At 36.8% G+C, this 12238-nt stretch overlaps 1 protein-coding gene across 1 annotated transcript in view; it reads left to right on the forward strand.

Annotated features, from left to right (window-relative positions):
* Window positions 1-8008: 8008 nt before the first annotated feature.
* Window positions 8009-12238, forward strand: part of SLC4A10 (solute carrier family 4 member 10) — a 170122-nt gene continuing 165892 nt past the window's right edge. The window contains exon 1 of the mRNA XM_085584316.1: window positions 8009-8106. The gene's annotated coding sequence lies outside the window, so the exon portion shown is untranslated. The remainder of the gene's footprint in view (window positions 8107-12238) is intronic.

Below are 12238 nucleotides of genomic sequence, written 5' to 3' on the forward strand. Positions count from 1 at the left end.
GTCTGGATGTGGGATATGGTTTAGGGGTGATTATGGTGATGCTGGGTTGGTGGTTGCAGCAGATGATCTTGAATGTTTTTTACAACCTTGATGATTCTGTGATTCTGTAGAGCAGGATGTTCCAAGTGGTCTTTAAAACGTGCTCACATGCAATTGGCTTTCTCTGGAAGATTCTTCTAGAGCTTTGATAAAGCACCCAGTGTGGAGCAGGTTTTGACCTCTGAATCTTAAATTACAGACTCACTTAGCATGAGTCAGAAAACCAGACAGGTCTGTTAAAGTCTATTGTCTATCACTTTTCTGGTAGCTCCTTGTATAGGGGTGATACTATTTAAAGATATTTTGGTTAAGAGTTTATGTTGTGGCACCTACTAATAGAGGATATTTGTTAGATATGCACATTCCTCCAGAATTCATTAATAAGGTCAACTTGTCTCTTAAGTTAGCTCTGTGCTAGTACTTCTGAGAATTACGGATCTTTTTGTATTTATGTGATAACACCTTACTGCTGAGGGCATATGATAGCAAAGCCACTATGCAGTAGTAAACAGGAGCTTTGTGGCTGGTGTCAGACTGAATTTAGGTGCTGTGAAAAGCCTCTGAAAAAAAAGTAATTCCAACAACATGTGTGAGAAGCCAAGTCCCTACTGTGGATTGACCAAAAAAATAGATATTTTGGAGACTAATTGATATGCTCATATCTAAGCAGCAAATAATTCAGAGTCTGCTGGGGCATAAGACTGAAAATATTCTGAGTCAATACATGTCATCATAGATGAGGAAAGACCCTAAATCTAACACAGCAAAATAATAAAATTCTTTTTCTAGAAAAAGGAGCTGACATAGTCTGAAATGTGAGAAAGCAAATGCTATAGCACAGTGTAATTGATGAGCTGGGCTAGTAGAAATAGAATTACAAAAGGAGAGACCAATCATAACTTGTACAAGCCACAGTCTTCCATGAAAATCCTTTGTCTGTTGACTTCTACCAAGGTTATTAGCTGTGATTACATGCATGAGACCTCATATTTTAGAGAAAGACATGGGTTACTCCTTGAGCTGAAGATTTTAATTCCTGCATAGTGGTAAATAGTTGCATTTCTCTCCTTTTTGAGAGAGGGTTTGTTAGCACACGCCTTCTACTTTGTCATACATAAAGTGTTCACATCTTCCTATTTCTGAATGTATATGGTGGGCCTTGAAAGAGGAAATTCCAGTGACAAAGTGATCTGTTGGTCTATTAGCAGCAACCTATGAATCACAGAATCATAGAATATCTTCAGTTGAAGGGGACCCACAACAACTATTGAGGCCAAATCCTGAGCTCAAATCCCAAATCCAGGACAACCCCCAAACACACATAATTTAACTAAGATGTTGGTAACTACACTTCTTAAAATTCCTTTTTTAGCCCTTTGTACAAATTAAATTTATATTTTAAAACCCATACAATTAAACATGTGCAACATCTGTGCATATGCAAATACTTAGAAACCAACTATAATTATGGTAATTATATTATTGATAAGGTAAATGATAAATGTAGAAGTCAGTACATTAATTTGGCCTGATTATTGGCTTGAAATGCTGCTTTTGTAAGTATTTTTTTTTTCTTTGAAAGCGAACCTATTCTCCAAATGTATTTAAAATGTTAATAAACTATTAAATGAACAAGTAACACTATATTCAACATTTTTACACCATTTCTACAGTGGGTAAAATTGTAGTATAAAGTTGGTGTATACTCGATAACAATTTACATGTTTATTTTACCATCTGGTAAATGTGTAAACGATATTTTGAGAAGCACATTTCAAATTCACTTTAACAACTTATCCCCGACAATATGTATCCTATCTCATGTACTGACTGGAAGGATTTTGAAAACCTCTCAGAGAGAAATGCAGTAACAAAACATTTATTTTTTTTAGTGATGAGTAAGATCAAGCTTAGCATCAAGTTGGAGGTCTTTCAATATCTAGGAAGGATTTTGGTGCATTACTGGTGTCAAAGAGAGATTTCAGATTGCTTTACACACTCTGGTATAAAGATATCATATCGTCTTCCCTAAAGAAACCATAGGGTGCATAGGTAGTAATAACAAAACAAATACAGTTTGCTATGTTGTTGTATAACTGTATTGTATCCTTTCCAGGGGGTTTGAATTTGCTATCTCTTGTGTCTAAATATGGGAAGCTCATTATTAGAAGTGTTACATTGAACCCCAAGTGAATTGCTTTTCTCATGTACTTTAACAGCACTTTGACACTGCAGCCTTCTGCCTTTTTATTTTAGTCTTCTGTTTATTGGTCTCTCTGGATTAAATTGCAAGCACTTTCTTAAATACACCAATCTAGAGAATATTCTGTTGTAGCTCAGCTTTTATTCACCCTTTCCTAGCTGTTACTAATTTTAACTGAAAAACAAATACCCAACAACCCTCCTCCCCAAATTAAAAAAAAAAAAAAATCCAAACCCCAAAAAAGATTTCCTTTTCTGCTTCCCCAACCCCCTCCAAAATTTAAAAAACCCTGCCCTGAAAGCAAGTCTGCCTGGAGAACACCTCCACACTAATGACCATCTGGCCAATCTGCAAATGAGGTTTGAGAGCAGATTTCAAATGTAGGCACCAGCTAGTCTGTGCCTTGCATTAGTCCATTAGAATTTAAAAAATTTGAAAGCATTTACTCAGCTAGAGAAGAGGCAGGTACCCTAACTTTGGGAAATCAAATAAGGCACCCCTTTGTTCCTTCCAGGGTCTAAATGTCCTTGTTCTGGTACCTGATCAGCAACACTCCTTTAGAGTTTGTGGCAGTCAGCTTTGCTTGAGTATATACATGTTATAATGGGTGACAATCTTAAGACACCTTTGAAAAAGCATTGGTGAAAAAATCCATAAAAAATTATTTGTATAAATTCTAATTAACTTCTGTACCAAAGTTAATGAATTACAACTGTAGTATATTTTTATTTACATGTTATTCAAAACCCTGATTAGTGCAGTCTAATCCAGTCCTGGTCTTGAGTAATCAGAGAAACCCTGTGAGCTGCTCAGATTCTATGTGTGCTCCTAAAGTCAGGTTTTAGCCCAATACAAATAAAACCAGGTTGTCATTAAATAACAACTTTAAACTTAAAAAGATATTTCTATCTTTGAGGTTAATTAAGCCCACTGAATTTAACATTACTGTTTTGTTTCATTTGGTATTAAATATTTTTTACTAATGAATTTTAGGCTTAGCATGTATTTTCTCTTTTTGCTTACAGATGTTAGACTTGTAAATGAGCACAATCAAAGGTAATCTATTTCTTAGCAGACTGTTAAAGAAATATTTTTACTCTTTACCTCTCTTCCCTTTGCTGGCTTCTTGTTTTGTCTCAGTTCTGTGATAAGTGCTGTCAACCTTATGTAAAGAATAATTTGTTATTGTGTTTCCAGTGATAAAAAAATGGATCCAGAAACTCTTTCAGCAAAAGAGCAGTGGTTGTTAGGGGTACCTACTGTAACAAAAGAACTTACTACAGGAGCTAATTATTTGATAGGTAAAGTCTGAGCTGAGAGCACTTGGAAACATTCAGAACTGAATCAGAGGTCTGCAGGACCAATAGAAGTTTCAAATATGTACTGGATTTGTCTTTCTTTTAAGATTGGCTGCTGTTGTCTATATTGAAGTAGCAGGTGTTCACAAAATGATTCAGATGCTTAAAATGGTGTATAACTGGAATCACCTGGCAAAAAATGAACAACACTTGGAAAATCTACTTGATAGATATCTGGAGGGGCATCCTGAAATGATACTGGTTTGAAGGTGGGCAGAAGATGGACAAAGTTTTGAATAGTGGGTAACATTGCTTTTATTGTTCTGCATTAGAATTTTAATATTGCAAGTTGTAAAATGGAAAATAGTTTAGTCTGTAGATATTTACTGTCAAATATGGTGCTTGCAGTCAGGAGTGCCAGCACTAGCAAGGAATCTGCCCCTTACCTCATGATCACCCTTATCATGGCACATTTCAAGAATAAGGTCTCCTGACTTGCAAAATTTAAGCTGTTTCCCTTTAAGTGAAAAAATATCCAAGCCCACTTAAAAATGATTTAATAAAAAAATGACCTTTAAAAAAAGTAAGTTAAAATTAATATTTAGTTCTTGTATTGTTAATATCTGGTGTTCATTTGCCTCAGAAAATCCCCTTTCCCATGGTTTTCTGTGTGTCTGCTTATTTCAAAAAATTGCAAATATCAAACTATATATTCAGTGCTCTCTTTTAATTACAATTTTAAAATTAAATGTGACATTTTATAGATTTTGATATTGACTAAAATGGACCTTTTAAACTGACATAAATACATAAATTGAGATTGATAAATTTATTTCAGACTGCCATATGGGAAGTCTGATTACAAGGGCATGTGGAGCACAAAGCCAATTAAAGATATTCTTACTTCTTACTGTGGACCATTGCTGCCCATGTTCCTTGGAAGCTAAATGGAATATCATTTATAAAAAATAATAATCTAAAGGTATCATCATAAATTCTTCCTTTATGTAGTCCTGTTCTCTATTGACAGTCAAATTTGCATCAAAGAACATGACACCAGTGACTTGCTGGCAGCTTAAGTAATTGGGGAAAAAAGTGGTTATTCATATGGAAACAGGAGTTGGCTCATTACAGCCAATCACCTGAATAGCAAATGGTATGGTTGCCAATAGATGGAGAAAAAGGCAAGTCTAGTGGAAAATAGGAGCATTTAAAGGCCAAGAAAAGACATATGGTCTGTCTATGCTTGCCTTATACGCCTGGAAATTATAAATTAAGCTACAATATAGCCCACCACCTTAATGTGAAAATTTTCCATTTTTTCCCATCTTAATCTTAAGAAATTTATCAGATTTGGCTAGTAAGATTGACTGTCTCTTGTGTCAGCATTTAAGTTCTATATGAATATAATAGTTGAAAATTGATACTTATCTAGTATTTAATTTTGTTATGGCCATAAAGGATGTACTTTTGAAATAAGCTCTCTTTCATAGCAATTGTAAATGTGGATCTGTTTTTTCCTTTACAGATGTCTATATTTCCATGAGGGTAGGCAAGAAAAAAAGAGTGAATAGTTCTTGGCAGCTACTTTTTGTAAGGTAAATACTGTGGAGGTGACTAGAAATTTGTCTTCAAGCACTGTAAACAGTTCAATGGCTATCTTTCTCATTCCTTGTTGGTGGTAGTAATAATTTAAATTTATTGTTCTAATGCTCTCCTGTACTCTGTTATTCCTATAATGAAATAGGAGTCCGAATTTAAGTAACACTGGGCTTATCAAGGTGGCCACCTGACTGCTTTTCTGGTAAAACGTTAGTAAATGTTGAGCATATTAAACCTTCTTAAATGTGCTTGTGAGGACACATTTCACTTGGGACATCAAGTTCTTGAACATCTCAGGGCAGTCTGAGTTTTAACAAATTTTATATGGCCTTAAGGCTGTGAAGAATTATAGTCTTTTTTTTTTTTGTTTGATAGATTCCTTATTCTAAACCATCCCATGATATTCTAAACCATCCCATCTCATGTGGAAAACAGATGCTGAATTCTGCCCTTTTTTAAATGCCATGCTCTGAAACTCTGATGGTTTATCCTTTTCACTTAGAAATAGTGACAAAACAACAAACACAGGATGATGATATGAGCTTCCTGGCCCTTATTTCTCCATTTATTTAATGTACCTGAAAGAGTTACTAAAATTTATTTCTGGTTTTCATTTATGGGCTCTGAAAATACAGCATACTTTACATACTCCAAAGTCTCTTTGATTGTGGCTGAAAAAAATACAAATCTCTGCTTAGCTGGTAAGTAATTTCTGCCTTCATTATAGTGCTATAAGAACAATGAAGTTTAAAATTCTGTTTTGAAAAAACTTCAGATCTAATGGAGGAACAGTGGACAGCAAAATGATGTATTATAACTAGCATGCATTTAAGATTTGTCATGTGATAGGTCTTGTCAAAGCTGTGGAGTTTGGAGCTGCATAAAAATACATATAAACTTACCTGAAGTAATTGCATCTACAGAATTTCTAAAATGGGTCCATTGGTGACAGTTTACTCAGAGTTCTTACCCCACCCTCACCAGTGTTGGGTCCCTTCACAAGTACTTCTGTTCTCCTCTTTCTTGCTCTTTCTCTGCAGGTGAGTGGCCTGCTGGCTTAATTTCCCTATTTCATTTCAGCACAGGCACAATCAAATCATCCCAACTGGTGTCCCTTCTGACAAGTAACTGCAGAAATAAAGATGTTGAATCTGCTCTAAACATGACACATATCCCACATGCTTAGTTTGGGTTTTCCGAGGTGCAGACCAAATGTTTGCAAAATTCTGAAAAAACACTGCTAGGAAAAGTTTTAAAGAAAGTATCTAATTATCCTGGGATAACCCTGCACTCAAAGAAGTAGAAATTTTTATTCCTACAAGTTCTACCTTGGTGACTTTTTTCATTCAGATTCAGAAGTCATTCCGTAACTCTTAGATGAACCCTTACCAGGTAAGACCAGACTAGGTAACAAGAATCTTTCCCCACCAGTATGCACTGGCATCACTCATTTACTGTAGCTCCAATTAATGGTAGTAGAAGTTACACTTGTAAATTCCCCCACGCATTAATGAGTGAACAGACCCCCTCTGTTTAGTTAACCATCTTCCAGTTACCTGGCACTTTCCCCATCCCTTGTGAGATCTCAAATATTTAATTAAAGCCTTTCCTTTTTTTTTCCTTTTTCTTTTTTTTCCTCCCCCCACTCTCCTTCATTCAGTTTGTTGAGTTGTAATTCTTGTTGGCCTGATGCCTTGGCAACATTCAGCACTTCTAATTGCCTGTATAGTCTGGCCTAGTCATGGAGCCTTTTAACTTTCATTCAGGCTTCCAGCAGTATCAGCCTCACTGGTCACAAGCTTCCCACTCAGGTTCCGTTCACAGCCCTTTTGCTGATTACTTGTTATGTATTTAAAGAGCTCCATACTGTTTATTTCATTTCCTGTTTGAGATAGTCTGTTTGCTTAATTTTTTTCTATGCTAATTTAATTTTAAACATATAGGGCTGTCTTCCTGGTCAAACAAGCCAGAATTTTGCATCCATATGTTACATTAAATAATAATAAAACAACAAATAATAGTCAATGCTTTCTACTTCTATAATGTCTACCATTCAATGATCTCATAGCATTCTTATTTTACAAGTGGTAAAATGGTGTCAAGAGACATGAACTACTTGTTCAACAATATGTATGACATCTGTTACAGAGCCAGACACAGGATTGAATAGTTGGGTTTTCATTAATAGCAGTTAGTCTAAAAATTGCAATATGCTATAGGAATTATTAGGTTAAAATATGCTTCAGCAGAGTGGTGGAGACATGTATTGTAGAGACTTTTGTTCTCAGAATATCATCTTTATTGGCATATAAGGTGCAGAATGGACAGGGGAATCCAATGGACATTCATGTGGACTCTGTAAAGGTTAGTCACCCATGTAATTATAATTCATGTTGATTTTAGAGGCACTATTATTAATCACAAATAGCCTGGTGGATTTTTGTTTCATTTTGTTGTCTGTGTGAAGATCTAGCATTCTTAATTCCCTTTAATTTCAGCAAACCTCTGGCTTACTATGGCTACCTCATTTATGTCCCTGCTGAGATAATATGCTTATGTTATGACATATGATAATATTTTCTGAATGTGTTCTTTTTCAATGTCAAACAGCATATACAGATAAATTGAAAGTGGTCACTATAATTTTTGGTTTTTAAGGTTGCCCATGCCCAGCAGCTGATTGTGGCTCAGTGCTGTGAGGGCTGCTAAGACCTCATCTATGGCAAGGTCAAATTCCTTTGATCACTCTGCAGGAGTCAATAGCTGATTTAATGCCTGCACTTTACGTTCAGAAGGTGCATGCTTGTATTCACTATTACTGTGCACTTAAAGGAAGATATTACATATGTGTGCTCTTCTTCCCAAGGTCAGAATGCAAGGGCAAAGAAGAACCAATTGTCTCTGTAGCAAGTGTGAGTGGAGGCCAGGCTTGAAAAGAAGAAGGAACATTCCTTGCTGGCTGGGGTAGGTTCCCTAACACAGTGGTAAGCACGGTGAAATGATCTTTCATTGTTTTCAGGAGTGAAATCAGATTAGTTCATCCGGTGACACCAAGTTTACCAGGGGCTCCATAGAAATTATAAGGTGGACTAGAAAGTTAACAGCTGAGATATGTGGAAGTAAAAAATATTATACAATATCCTTGAAAGAAAAATATTAAAATTAAATCTGATTGTTTCCTTAAGTACAACTCAAATTGTGATCATATCTGCAAAGCAGCAATATACCAAACAGCTTGCTACAAATTAAAAAGGATTTAATTTGTAACACAGATGTATGTCCAATTATTTATATTTTTCTACTTGTTTGACCAGTGTGTATTCTGAGCTAAGTGCTAAGCATAACTTGGTGCCCATGGCAGCATCTGGGCTTCCTTTGGATAGGGACTGTGTGGGCTTTTGAACAATAGTGTGCCAAGCAATGTATCATGAATCCTAATTGTTTTAGAAAACAGTTGTTCTTTTTCTTCAGCAAATACTGTCATATCCACATTATTAACATAGATATATATAATCATTTTGAAAATCATTCTCGGTTTGAAGAATTCTAATGCTTCATACAGTGATTATGCAAAAGTCTCATGTATAAGCAATACCGATGTTACTGGAAGCGCCTCTTACAGAGTCCAAATATAGCAGATCAAATCAAAACTGTGCTACATCTTAAGCAACTGTTGACCCATTTCCATATCAAATTGGTTTCTGTTATAGAAGACTTTGCTTTTTCTTTTGGAGATATTTACTTGCACTGTTCTAGCTCAAGTATAGTAACAGCACATTTTATTCTAAGGTCATTTAATAAGTCAATTGTTTAGTTGTTTTAAACTCGGTTTATTAACAACTTACTAATTAAGAGACTGTCATAATAAAAAGCTTTTTTCTGCTCTGTGGTATATGAATGTACCACTGGCTCCTGTAAAATCAGTTGCCATGATTCAGCACATGCAGGAAGCTGGTGTTAGGTGCTATGCCATGTGCAGGATGCCCACCAGTTGGCTTGATAAGCTCAGTCCTAAATATCTAACTTAAATAAACTGAGGCGAGGAAATTCTATTTTAAAATTTTCACTTTGGCCCTTGTTTATCCTGCTTTTTTTTGGGAAGGCAAGGGGTGGGGGGATCAGCACAATTAATATACTGTGGTATATCAGTCAAATTCTAGAGATTGCTATAAATACCTAGAGTAGGAAGAAGGTGAGTTGTTAGAGGTGTAACTTGTTTGTGTCACTTTGTTAGAACATTAGCAGTATCTCAACATAGATTTCTTTTTTGGCTTCTAATGGTCTATTCATTTCACCAGGGAGAGGATGGGGAGAATGTGCTACTGCTGTTTTTCTGGCATGAAGTGCCATTCCCTTTGGTGGCTCCTGGAGTCTCCCTGGGCGGCAGCGGTCCCTGCGGCAGGGATTGCTGCCAGAGCTGGCTCTCCCTGCTGCCACGGTTCCTACAGCTGTGCCACTGTCTGTGGACATCGGTGTAGGTGACGTTGCTGAATAGTAAATCTCAGGCCCAAGTAACATTTTAAAACAGGATTTACTTTTTGCACAAAAAATGTATAGCCCAGGCAGGAGGCCAGCTGGGACTGCAGCAGGCTTGCCAGTGCCTGTGCTCCAAATAGTCTATTATGTTGTATGCGATCAAGCCCCACCTACAGAATTAATTACATAGTATGAACAAAATTTGTCTTTTTTTCCAATGGTTGGCATTTAAAAAATTTTTATATGTGCATAAAAGTCTAAGCATCTTAGACAAAAAGATGCTTGTTTAACATGCAAATGTTATTCACACTATATACTGCAGTAAATAATATTATTTGAAGAATAAATGTAATAGATTCTTTAGGTGATTTTGATACCTTAACAGTGGTTCTTTGCTGAGGTCATGGAATTTTTTTCATCGGTGGCTGTGCAAATGTACAAGAATATAATTTGTAAACGTACTATATTTGTACTTTTGCAATTTTTCCTTTGAAAAGTGGTTTCTAGTAATTTGGGAGAGCAGTGCTAACATCAGAGTTCTTAGTAATAACTAAACATCTTTTCTGGGGATATGGTTTTACATGCCACTTCTCAAAATACATTTCTGATCTATGTTAGCAGAAGCTATTCTTTCCTCCCCAAGCTCAACATCGGTATGTTAAATATAGAAATGACAAACATGTGTGGTTTTATGTCTTATGTCAAAGATGATGCCTTCAGAAAGCACAGCCTTTTCCATTACAATGTCAGGGCAGGGTACAGGGTATTAGCTGACAGGCATGAGAATCTTTTACAAGGCCTGTCCTCATGGCAGAACTGGCAGGTTACAGCCTGCTCCAGCCTCCCTGGAGCTTCTGCTCCTCAGTGGTGCTGAGCTCTGTGTCCTCCATCTCTGTAGTGGACCTCCAGAAGCACGGGTCTATTGAGGGCCTGGTGGGCCATGAGAAAAACTGCTTGTCCTGACAATAATCTTTAAGGGAACATTTTCATATCGCAGAATGCAGATTTTTTGGAAATGGCTTTTTAAATGGAGGAAGTTTGATTGAAGAAGCAAACAGTGTCAGGAAAGGTAGCTGATTCCTGAAGATTCCTTTCCAGGCTGGTATTTCGGCTTTATGTTAACATGTGTATCAGGTTGCTCTCATAACTGGGCAGATTTGGATCCTCTCTGTCTTATTGATAAGCCTTTTAAGGCTGAAGGACACAATTTTGTTGTTGACTTCCTCCTGTTAGAAACCCAAACATCCTGATGGAAACTTAAAACCTGTGAGACTTTGAAGTTACTGTGCAAGCCAGGGCTTATCATCTCCAGGTTTCTCAGAGTAAGTAAGGCCTATTATAATTCCCTTCACCACTGATTATCAGTCCTATTGAATGGCCATGATTAATTACAGTATTGAAACTGTAATTTTGCAGTGCCAGAGAAACAAAACACCTTTGTAATCACGTTTTAGGTTATCTCTGGCTGCAGACTATGAGAATGATAGATGTATTTGGGAATTTTAGGGCAAATGCCAGTTAAGGGATGTGGGAATCCAGGGCTTCCCTCTGGCTGCCCTGGAAGGTCTGGGACCCTGGCAGGGGGTCAGGAACCCCCCGTACAGAGCCCCGAGCGACACTGTCTGTGATCTCTGTCCATGGAAAAGAGTTTTCAATCTTACAGGATTAATTACCAGCTCTGAGTGTTTGATATAAGTAATAATTAAGTGTGGCACGGGTGCAAAAGTAAAATTTTAGGTTTCTAGATTAGGGGTTCAAAGGGGATGAGATGGAGGAAATTGGGTGTGCCTTGTCCTTTTTCTCCTTCTTCATGCCCTCCATGTTTCACTGTAGTGTTGGCATTTTTCTATTGGTTCAGGCTGGGGACACACTGTTCAATGTAGGTGACAGATATTGGCACATTATTGTAAATACAGCACAGGTAGTTTCTGGTATTTAATGTTTGTAACATCCCACTGAGGCGTGTTACATTGGCACGTTATTGTAAATACAGCACAGGGAGTTTCTGGTATTTAATGTTTGTAACATCCCACTGAGGGCAGAGCCCCACACGCTGCCCTGCAGGACAGAGCTGTGGCAGGGCAGCAGAACATGTTAGAGATAAACAGAATAAACAACCTTGAAACCAGTACAGACAAATTATGACTTCTTCTTTGGCAATGGGGCAGAAAGACAGAGACGTTTTGCAATCTCGGAATCATCAACAACACAGATTCCAACAAAGGGAAACCTGAATCTAGGCTCAGGTATCCAGCATTTTGTCTCTGTGGATAACAAATCTATCTGAAAGCAGGGAAAGAGAAACAAATGCTTTTGTAAATCAAAGTGGCATTCTTCAGCTGGAATCCTGTTATACATAATAAGACACTAAAAATACAAATTAATGGCTTTTTTTGAAATGTTCCACTGCATTTGGCAAAATGAAGAAAAGAACCTCATGTAATTGAAAAATTATTTGGAATAAACAAAGCGGCTGTTATTAGCATTTAGCTTTGTATATCATAAAACCTATTTATGTTCAGGTTTGGTGATTATGCAACTTGAGTCATTCTTAAATCAGAGACATGGGTCTGAGTCATAACTAAACAACTCACTTTTGTTTTCCTTCGGGGATCTTCAG

The sequence above is a fragment of the Lonchura striata genome, chromosome 7 (genome assembly GCF_050655825.1).
Source record: "Lonchura striata isolate lonStrDom1 chromosome 7, ASM5065582v1, whole genome shotgun sequence".
Taxonomy (NCBI): Eukaryota; Metazoa; Chordata; class Aves; order Passeriformes; family Estrildidae; genus Lonchura; species Lonchura striata.